Below are 10,428 nucleotides of genomic sequence, written 5' to 3'. Positions count from 1 at the left end.
AAAAATAGAGATTCTCGGTAATACTGTATATTAGTACATTAAAGTCGCATTATTTCATTTAATTATATAGAATAGATAGATATAAAGTCTCCGTGAGCTTAGATCAGTTGGTAGGGATAAATGCATAATATATGCAGGGGTCGGGGTTCGAACCCCGGACACCCCACTTCTCCATATTAAAGATGCATGAGCTTCAGCAAAAAAAAAAGATATAAAATTATAAAATAGTACGACTCAAATGATAAAATATGTCGCTTTAGGGAAAAAAATTTGTTCCAAATTATATGTGCTTTGCAATACCAATGCAACATTAATGTTACTTTTCCTATTATAACCTTAACTATTTATTACTATCTCTTCTTTCATTTATATTTCTCATATTATTTATTAAGGAAAATTTTGTAAAACAACCCATAATATATTTTTTCCACATAATATTAATTGAATTTTTTAATATGTGTGAAATGTCCAAAACGTTATACAATTTGGGACACAAGGGGAGTATGACATACTTGGGCACCGGTTGGGCTTTGTCTTTGCTGGGCCTTTTACTATATAAACAGTAACAAGTTGGAGAATTGAGATCACAGGCATTGTGTTGGTTGCGGCGTTGATTCAGCTATCAAGAAGAGGTATAGAGCATCTGAGAAGAAAGAGCACCGATATATTCCGTAATAATTTTTTCTGCCTTTATCGTTTCTACTTTTTTAGGGTTTCCTTATTCTCTTGTTAATTAATAGGGTTTCCTTATTCTGATCTTTTTAAGAAGAAATCAATATATTTCTGAATAATTTTTTTTTTATTTGTATGTTTTAGGTGAATTATGATGCTCCCTGTGATGGCAGAAATAGTTTGGTCGATGGAATCAGTGGTTTGCCAGATGAATTGTTGTGTCACATACTCTCATTTCTTTCGATTAAACAAGCTTTCATGACAACCCTTCTTTCCACGCGGTGGCCCCACTTTGCTATTCACTCCCTTCTCTGTTTTTTTTTTTTTTTTTTTTTTTTTTTTTTCTCCTTCATATATTTTGATAAATGTTATTTTCTTAACCCTTTGATAGTTCAAACTCACCAACTCATCTAAGGAATGGAAATGCCCAATTTTGGGTCTTGATTGAATTGCAACTTATATTTTGCAAAACGCGAGTCTTTTACAATAGACATTTATACCGGCTCCTCAAATCCAAAGCTTTTGATTGCATTAGTTTCTTTTCTAATATGCTGCAACCATTTAGTTTGATAGCTTGGTCATTATTATATGGACAAATTCTAGAGTGGACTACCATTGTGTCTTGGTAATGATTATGTTTGGATGCTTTTAAATTTATTTTGCTTTATTGCATTGAAAGTGAGAATTGTTACAAGTCCTATTTGTTGTCAGTGTTGTTTGATTCTACTTGATTATATTTCCTTTGTTAACAGTAAATAGAAAGAGCCAAAGAAAATACAATGGCAAGAGATAGTTACAACTTACAATTTTGTGTGTTGCACTTTCTCTTTATTGCTCTTTACCTATTTGGCCAAGTTGTCTTTTGTTCAAGAACCATTCCCAAAAGCTTAAATTGTTAGGTGGAAATGCATGAATGGTTTTATATTAAACACGAAGTTTTGACGATTTTGTTCCCCAATCCTAACTTTTTACAAAGATTAAGAAGCAAGTTGTTGAGTGATCATTAATCTGTTATAAGAAGATAGGAAGAGGGAGAAATGGAAAGATGAGATAATTATAACTTGTACAAAGACCATAGGTCCCACAGTTACCATTGTATGATTGTATCATCCTACATTGATCTATTTACTAAAACTGCAGCCCTTAACTTGGAAAGATGAGATCACTTCCATCACTGCCTTATTTCTCTTTTCATTCGGCTGGAATACTCAAATCTGTGAACACAGAACAAAGAGTTAGTTGTTTCTTTTTCTAATGAATGAATGTGTCATTGGGTTAGGTGAAGTTGTAGCATTAATCTATAGAACAAAGAGTTAGTTGTCTCAGATGATCAAATATCACAGACATACCTGATTTGAACACGCAATTTCTAAATTGTCAACACCCCCGTTTGGTTCGCAAGAAACAACACACTCGTATGAGTTTATTAGGAGACAAGAATATATAGTTGTTCATATCATTTTTTGGGCTAGTCACCATGGTTTTGAGATATATCCTCCATGCGCTGTGTACTTTTTGAATAACGATGAGTTATGTCTTACAATGGTGCATCTCTTTGCAGCATTACCTGCGTCAGAGAGCAAGAATATTGATGTAGAGCTTGTACACAAATGCCGAAGGTATATAATACTTGGAATTTGTATAAATTTTGATCATTATGTGTAACTTCTATATTTCCTACCATGCCAAATTTTTTAGGGTCTGACAATAACATGGTTAACTCCTCATTTACTACAACAGGTTGTGTCCGATGATGTTGACATTCCTACCATGCTAATTTTTTTGCAATTTTATGAGGTTGGTTTCATATTAATGTTCATATCTTGTCTTTGTTCTGTTGATGCATCAACATTCATGTCATCATAATTATTAAGACTTTTAACATTTTACTAATATCCATAATTTCATAATGAATTGCTACAACCTCTTCTTCAGTTTGTAAATTTCCGCCTCTATCATTCTATAAACCTGGAGTATCCTCCCAGGCTTGACACTCGATTGGAAGCTTTCGCAGCAGGTACCATTTTCTTAACTTAGACGGACCTTCAGAAACTTGAATTTGTGTAGATACTCTATAAGTCCATTGATCAATTCTCTTTTCAAACTATAGATCTATATGCACTGTCAAGATATGCCAATGTGACCAAACCCTCTGGACTGATATTTGAAGCTTCTCAGTTAGATGATTCTAAACAAGTGGAGTACAAGAGAAAAGGCACAGATGGTGAAAATGAAAAATCTGAACTAAGACTTTCTCAACTTCACCACCAACTTCTTTCTAATTTCATTTCATGTTTCTTTTCAAATTAAATTTATATATATATATTTTTTTTTTAATAATATACGGATGTTGTGCGCGTAACACAACAAAGCTTATTAGACTTTTTTATTGATGCTATATCTCTTGAACTTATTTATGAAATCATTTATATGATTGATTTCTATGTCATTATTTGCACGGTTTTGTCCTAATTACTCAGGTACAATAGGAGTCATTGCTTTTTGTTATTCCTGCATTTGGTGGTACTGTTTCTTGGGTCGGAAAGGGGGTGCCTTTCGATGAATCTGACCAGAGAATTACTCATCAGGTTTGTGATTAAGCATATCATCTTCTATGTACCATAAATTTTCAAGCCTTCCTTTTGTATTCACCAAGCTATTGCTTTCATATCTCCAACCACAGTGGATATTTGATTGTGTGAATACACGCATAATTTTGCCGACATAAAATTATATAGTGGGAAGGTAATTTGTTTCCATTTTCCGTGCTTATTGTTTTGGGTTCGTTTGGGTTCTTATTTGTTGTAGCAATCTTGGTTGGAGTGTCCTATATTATATTCTGAGCAAATTTGTGTTTTCTTCCAGGGATATCTTCTTGTGGAAACACAAATCCACGCATCCTTTTTTCTTTTCATTTTGTTTGATTATTGTTTCTAGTTGAAAATTTAATTGTCTAAATGTTAAAAACTTAAAATGTTTCTTTTGTTAATAGGGAAAATTATAATCACATTATGGAGCAATAAAAAATCCAAAAGTTATTTTTAAGATAAAAATAAAAAAGAAGTTATAAAAGAAAATAAATGGTTAATAGGTATTGATTTCACATTATATCCCAGCTTTAACCATTTGTCATTCTCATCACTACTCTATTTACACATTCTAGCGCGCTCTCTCTCTCCCCATTTATGATCGGACCCATTTATCTCATTTTCTGGTCAAAATCTTGGTAACCGGTGGTGACACGAACATTCTGGCGGTGCCAGGTATTGATTTCATTGAATCACGTCTCTTGGTTGTTTCTTGTTTTTTTTTTTATATTGTTCTGTTTCTTTTTTCTTGCTTCTTCGTCACTTATTATGTTTTTTGGTGTCGGACACCGGACACGTCTTCGATTTGAAGTGTCGGTGTTACGACCTCTATTTACTTGTTTACTTGTTGAGTGGTTTTTTAGTTTTCTTTCTTATTTTTTAACTTCAAATTTTTCTGTTACACAAGGAAGAATGGAAAGTAAGCATTCAAAGAATGTGGGCAATCCTTTCAACGAATTTGCGTATTTCAAAAATCCTTTCAGTGAGTATGCGTATAAGGGAAATCATCTTAGAAAGAGTGAAGTTGAGGAGGATTCTTGTCGTACTGGGAAGGTCTCGAAATATTTTCAGAAAGTCGAACACGAGTATAAAGTGGAGCATCCAAAGAGAGTTGTGTCTCGTTATTTTCAGAAGAAACGTAGTAGGAAGGATTCTGATGACGTTTCTAAAGATTTTTTATGTCAATACAGAACATTTGATGAAAACTTGAAAGTGGAAGACGATACTTGTCATATTCGTAAGGTTTCAAAATATTCTCAGAAAGCTAACAAAAGTCTAAAATGGAGACTCCAAAGAGGGTGGTATTTCCTTGTTTTCTAAACTGTTCTACGAAGAGCATTAAAGAATTTTTAAGTCAATTTAAATATCAAAGTAAAAGTGTGTTAAGTCTTAGGAAGTGTGTTAAGAAGATTGAACATGAAGGAACTGTTGAAGAGGATTCATCTCCTCTTCCTCCTAAGATTTCCACAGACTCTCGAAAGAGACCGAAAGTTGAAAAGCCCAGGAAAACAGAGAAAAAGGAAGCCACTGTTCTTCTTTACGATGAATTCAAAATGACTCATAAGGATTTTTCTGTTTATGTTAACTTGTGTTTACTAATTCATAGGGATTGGGAGTAATTCAATAAAACTCAACATATGCTAACGGTTTGCATCTCTTTCAACATGTAGTCATCAATAAGCTTCTAACAGAAGCGGAAGTTCAACACCAAATTCTTTATTATAATTTGCTAAGCAGGGCCCTCAAGAGGATAAATTTCAAATATGACATTATAGCATTACGATATGAAGACGATTAACAGTTTAGAAAGCCAAAATAACGAACAATAGCAGTAAACCTTTCTAAAGCAAATAAGAAACAATATTTATTAATCACTAAAATAGAAAGATACAATATCATAAACCGACAGTAAAACATCGGTATAAAATATAAGGGATGCAATAAAGAAAAACTAAGGAAATACTTCGATGAATGTACCTTAACACCTTTAGTGCGGTTCAATAGCATACATATAACAGTCACCCTCCATGGATCATGTAAATGATACTCTTAAAGAAGAGGCTCTTCAAGGATAGGACGTGTAGAACGTGGATTCACCCAATTATTATCCGGCGTTTTCCTTTTGTAAGCCTCCCTACATCTATCAGCCTTTATAAAAGGTTTAGTTTTTCTTTCGGATTTTCTAGGCTTTTCAACTTTCGGTCTCTTTCGGAGTCTTTGGAAATCTTAGGAGGAAGAGGAGATGAATCCTCTTCAAAAGTTCCTTCATGTTCACTCTTCTTAACACACTTTCTGAGACTTGACACACTTTTATTCTGATATTTAAACTGATTTAAAAATTCTTCAATGCTCTTCGTAGAACAGTTTTGAAAACACGAAGATACCACCCTATTTGGATGCTCCATTTTAGACTCTTGTTCGTCTTTCTGAGAATATTTTGAAACCTTCCTTATACGACAAGAATCCTCTTCCACTTTCAAGTTTTCATCAAATGTTCTGCTCTGACATAAAAAATATCTAGAAACATCATCAAAATCCTTCCTACCACGTTTGTTTTGAAAATAACGAGAGATAACTCTCTTTTGATGCTCCACTCTACACTCGTGTTTGACTTTTTGAAAATATTTCAAAACCTTCCTAGTACGACAAGAATCCTCTTCAACTTCACTCTTTCTAAGATGATTTCCCTTATACGCGTACTCACCGAAAGGATTGTCGACATACGCAAACTCGTTGAAAGGATTGCCCACATCTTTGAATTCTTACTTTCCATTCTTCCTTGTGTAACATAAAAATTTGAATTTAAAAAGTAAGAAAGAAAACTAAAAAAAACCACCCAACAAGTAAATAGAGGCCGTGTTCAGTAACACCGACAATTAAGATCAAAGACGTGTTCGGTGTCTGACACCAATAAACATAATAACTGACGAAGAAGGAATAAAAAAGAGACAGAACAATATAAAAAAGAAAAACATGAGACAAAAAAGAGATGTGTTTCAATGAAATCAATACCTAACACCACCGAAATGTTTCTGTCACCACTAATCACTAAGATTTTGATCTGGAAATGAGCTAAATGGGTCAGGTCAGAAATGGAGAGAGAGAGTGAGAAATGGAGAGAGAGAGTGCGCGCGCTGGAAAGTGTAAAGGCAGTAGTGATGGGAATGAGAAATGGGAGAAATGGTTTAAGCTATGAACCTTACCTACCTACCTACTAACCAATTTATTTTCTTTTATAACTTCTTTTTTATTTTCATCTTAAAAAAAAACTTTTGAAATTTTAATTGTCTAAATGTTAAAAACTTAAAATGTTCCTCCACCACACTTGCAATTTTGTTAACTACGATGAAGAAGGCTACATTCTCGACTATGGAAATTTTGCTAACTACGATGAAGAAGGCTACATTCTCGACTATGGAAAGACTATCAACCACTTGCAAGCTGCTGCCATAAAGGAATTTCTTCTGCTTTATGGTGTTGGAAAAGAAGAATCACTTCAGGGTTCTATTACGTATACTTCGGTAGATTCTAATGTCGAAAAAGAAACATCTTGTGTGGTACAGACCGGAGAATCAACAACGAATGGCCAAGAAAATATCGATACTGAAATGAGTTTATTTGAGATGTCTAATAAAAATAGAAAGATATTCGAACCATGAAGGTAAACTTTTTCCATCTCCTTATGCATACTTGAGTTGCTTACTTCTTTATCCTCTACATAAATGGTTGCAAAGTGATTGACGGGTTAAATCTTTACCATTGATTTTGAATTTCTTCAACTTTGTTTATTACTTATTTTGTTGTAAATCTGTTATTCAGATATCTAATAAGTGCAAGCGGAATGAGACTGATCACATCAAACAGCGGAAAATGAAATTACATGAAATTACTTGATATCTGACACAATTTTACAGTTTCTGAAATTTTAATAATTTTTTCTCTCTTCTTGGAATAAGACCAACATGAATGTGTGCAACTGCAATTGCAAACCACATAATTTTATGTCAAGAGTTTGAATTCTCAGAAATCTTGTTCATATATATTTTTTTGTATTTTGTCTAATACATGTCCATTTATATTTTTTGAGATAATTTTTATAGAGACAGATACAGACTTCCTTCTTTCCGTTATCCTTAGGTCTCTAGCTTTGTTTTTGGCTTTTTGTTTTCTGTTTAATAAAATTTTCCAGTTTATTTGATTTTTCTATGTATTATAGGTACCCAAGATTTGTGGACCCACTTGGATAATTGGACGACTATCTTACAATGGTAAATCTCTTTGGAGCATTACGTGCGTCAAAGAGCAAGAAAATTGATGTAGATCTTGTACACAAAATCCGAAGGTATATAATACTTGGAATTTGTAAAAAATTTGATCATTATTTGTAACTTCTATATTTCCTTTAAGAAAGTGCAAATTTGAAGACAGTAATATCCTATCTTCTTCACAATGAACCTGGTGCACGGATGCACCTGGTTTAAGACTTAGCCGTGAAGATGAAGAGGATCAAGATACAAGAGAATGTAAAAATCTCTTCAAAAATCTCAAATTCTTCTTGATTAGGGAGGTAAGACCTTTTGATAGTCTTGACGACAAACACAATTATTTGAAAGTATTGTTTCTGTCATAATTGGGAAGTATGAGACACATTATTTTCCTAATTTTATTTCAAGTTTCTTTTCAAATTAAATTTATAAGAAAGTAAAAAAATTAATAATACGGGGATGTTGTGCACGTAACACAACAAAGATTATTAGACTTTTTTATTGATGCTATATCTCTTGAACTTATTTATGAAATCATTTATATGATTGATTTCTATGTCATTATTTGCACTGTTTTGGCCTAATTACTCCAGTACAAAGGGAATCATTGTTTTTTGTTATTCTTGCGTTTCTTTTGTTAACAGGACTCCTCCACCTCACTTGTCACCTTTTGTTAACTACGATGAAGAAGGCTACATTTCCGACAATGCAAAGACTATCAACCACTTGCAATCTGCTGCCACAGAGGAATTTCTTCCGCTTCCTGGTGTTGGAAAAGACGATTCACTTCAGGGTGCTATTACATATATTTCAGCAGATTCTAATGTCGAAAAAGAAATATCTTCTAGTGTGGTACAGACCGAAGAATCAACAACGAATGGCCAAGAAAATGTCGATACTGATATGAGTTTACTTGTGATGTCTCGTAAAAATATTAAGATATTCGAAGCCATGAGGTAAACTTTTTCAATTTCCTTGCATACTTGAGTTGCTTACTTCTTTATTCTTTGTATAAATGGTTGCAAGTGATTGATGGGTTAAGTCTTTACAATTGGTTCTGAATTTCTTCAAATTTGTTTATTAGTTATTTTGTTGGATATTTGTTATTCAGATATCTAATAAGCACAAGCAGAATGAGACTGATCACATCAACAGCGGAAAATGAAATTAGATGATGCTAAGGGTCAAAGGAGTTGAAGACTCTAGCTATGACTTCATTTTTGGTATTGAAATTAAGGCAAGATGAATGTGTTTTAATTTTAAGGTAGAAAAAGCCTTATAGCTCAAAGAGTTCATGCAAGCGACTTTGTTTTTATCGAATCATAAAGAGATTAGCGGGGGCTCAAAAATTTGATTTGTTAGGCACGGGCTGGGGGGTCCTATATTTTTTCGGTACAAATTCCACGGGATATCTTATATAAATGTTTTCTAGATGTCAAAACTCTTAGTTTAGTTGTTAATTCAAGTTTACATTAGTGATAATCATGTTTAGTTGATTAATCACACTTTGATTTTAGTTTGTTTTGAAGTTTGTTACAACTTTGTTAGAGTTTGTGCTTCAAGTAACCTAACACATGCTTGTAATAAGCTCATTCCTTGTACAATTTTTCATATCTCAATAATACAATTCATTTTATCAATTCTATTCACTTGCTCTTTCTTCTCATCCTCTCTAATTCACAAAATCATCAAAACTAGAAAAACCTAGAAACCCTAATAACTATTTCTGTTATTTTTGCTTGTTGAACAAGCTTCCATTGCTGCGCTAACAAACACTTGTCACCTGACACAGTTTTACGGTTTCCGAAATTTTAATCATTTTTTCTCTCTTCTTGGAATATGACCAACATGAATGTGTGCAACTGCAATTGCAAACCACATATTTTTGTTGTATTTTGTCGAATACATGTCCATTTATATTTTTGTTCTTAACTTAATTAGTTTTGTTACACTACGTTGGTCTATAAATTTTGAACAAAGAAATATAACACTACAAACATAATTAACACATTTTATTTAACAGCGATGCTATACATCCCAAGATGAAAAATCATGAATGCTAGGGTCACACCTTCTAACATACCCTTTTAACACACTCCAATCAAAATAAGCCATGTAGTCCACTTTTTTATTTTCCTTACAGCTACCGGTTTCACCTTTATGAACATTTATTTTATTTTTTATTTTTTGGAGTTTAATATCTATCTTCTTCGCTCGACCTTCTCCAAGACCAAGTTCTTGTATGTCCGGAAGGAATTGTCGCTTTTCACCCAAATTAAATCAAAAGGAAAATAAAAAATTGCTCATAATTTGGTTTTCTTTCTTCTCTATCATCGTCTTTTCATAGATATAATAAAAATTACTTTCCACTAAAATCTCAAAAGCAAATATAATTAGATCTGGAAACCTTGTATATAACCCAACTGGATCCTGGATCTGGAAATGCTACAACAAACGAATTAAATCCAACTGAAAACCCAATCATCGACGGCCACCAGAGCTCGTAAATAAGAGCACCGGAGCTCGCGACCGTACGATACATCGGCGTATAACAGAGATGTGCTTGCACCAGATCGGAAGGAGATGAGTTATGGACAGGGAAGAGCAGTTTGATTTGTGGAGAACCTTGAAGGAGCCATGATAATTTTGTTCAACCTTTTTGTTTGTTTGTGTGTGAGAAAAGAAATGTTGTTTTGTTCAACTTGTATCACCGGTCAATAGGTAAAGGAAAATAAAAAATTGGATGAGGTGACCTATTTTGATTGGAGTGTGTTAAATGGTGAGTTAGAGGGTGTAACCCTAGCATTCCTCAAATCATGAAACGGCCGCGAAACACTGTTCAGCCAATTTAATAAAGATATTATGTTGCCACATCATTGTGGAAATCCTCACGATGCAATGTC

The 10,428-nt window shown here is 33.4% G+C and overlaps 1 non-coding gene across 12 annotated transcripts; it reads left to right on the top strand.

Annotated features, from left to right (window-relative positions):
* Positions 1-547: 547 nt before the first annotated feature.
* Positions 548-9,165, top strand: LOC25495697 (uncharacterized). 12 transcript variants are annotated; one of them, XR_003012743.2, is made up of 12 exons: positions 548-671; positions 817-953; positions 2,234-2,291; positions 2,413-2,469; positions 2,608-2,689; positions 2,783-2,896; positions 3,153-3,260; positions 3,665-6,921; positions 7,477-7,602; positions 7,685-7,827; positions 8,170-8,481; positions 8,637-9,165. It is a non-coding gene; the product is annotated as an uncharacterized protein (transcript). The 12 variants fall into 12 exon arrangements; XR_005642079.1 differs by having other exon boundaries at positions 3,538-6,921; XR_005642078.1 differs by having other exon boundaries at positions 3,356-6,921.
* The last annotated feature ends 1,263 nt before the right edge of the window (positions 9,166-10,428 follow it).

Source organism: Medicago truncatula, chromosome 6 (genome assembly GCF_003473485.1).
Source record: "Medicago truncatula cultivar Jemalong A17 chromosome 6, MtrunA17r5.0-ANR, whole genome shotgun sequence".
In the NCBI taxonomy this organism is placed as follows: domain Eukaryota; kingdom Viridiplantae; phylum Streptophyta; class Magnoliopsida; order Fabales; family Fabaceae; genus Medicago; species Medicago truncatula.
Note: the sequence above shows the minus strand (reverse complement) of the source record. Positions and strands in the feature narration are given on the sequence as shown.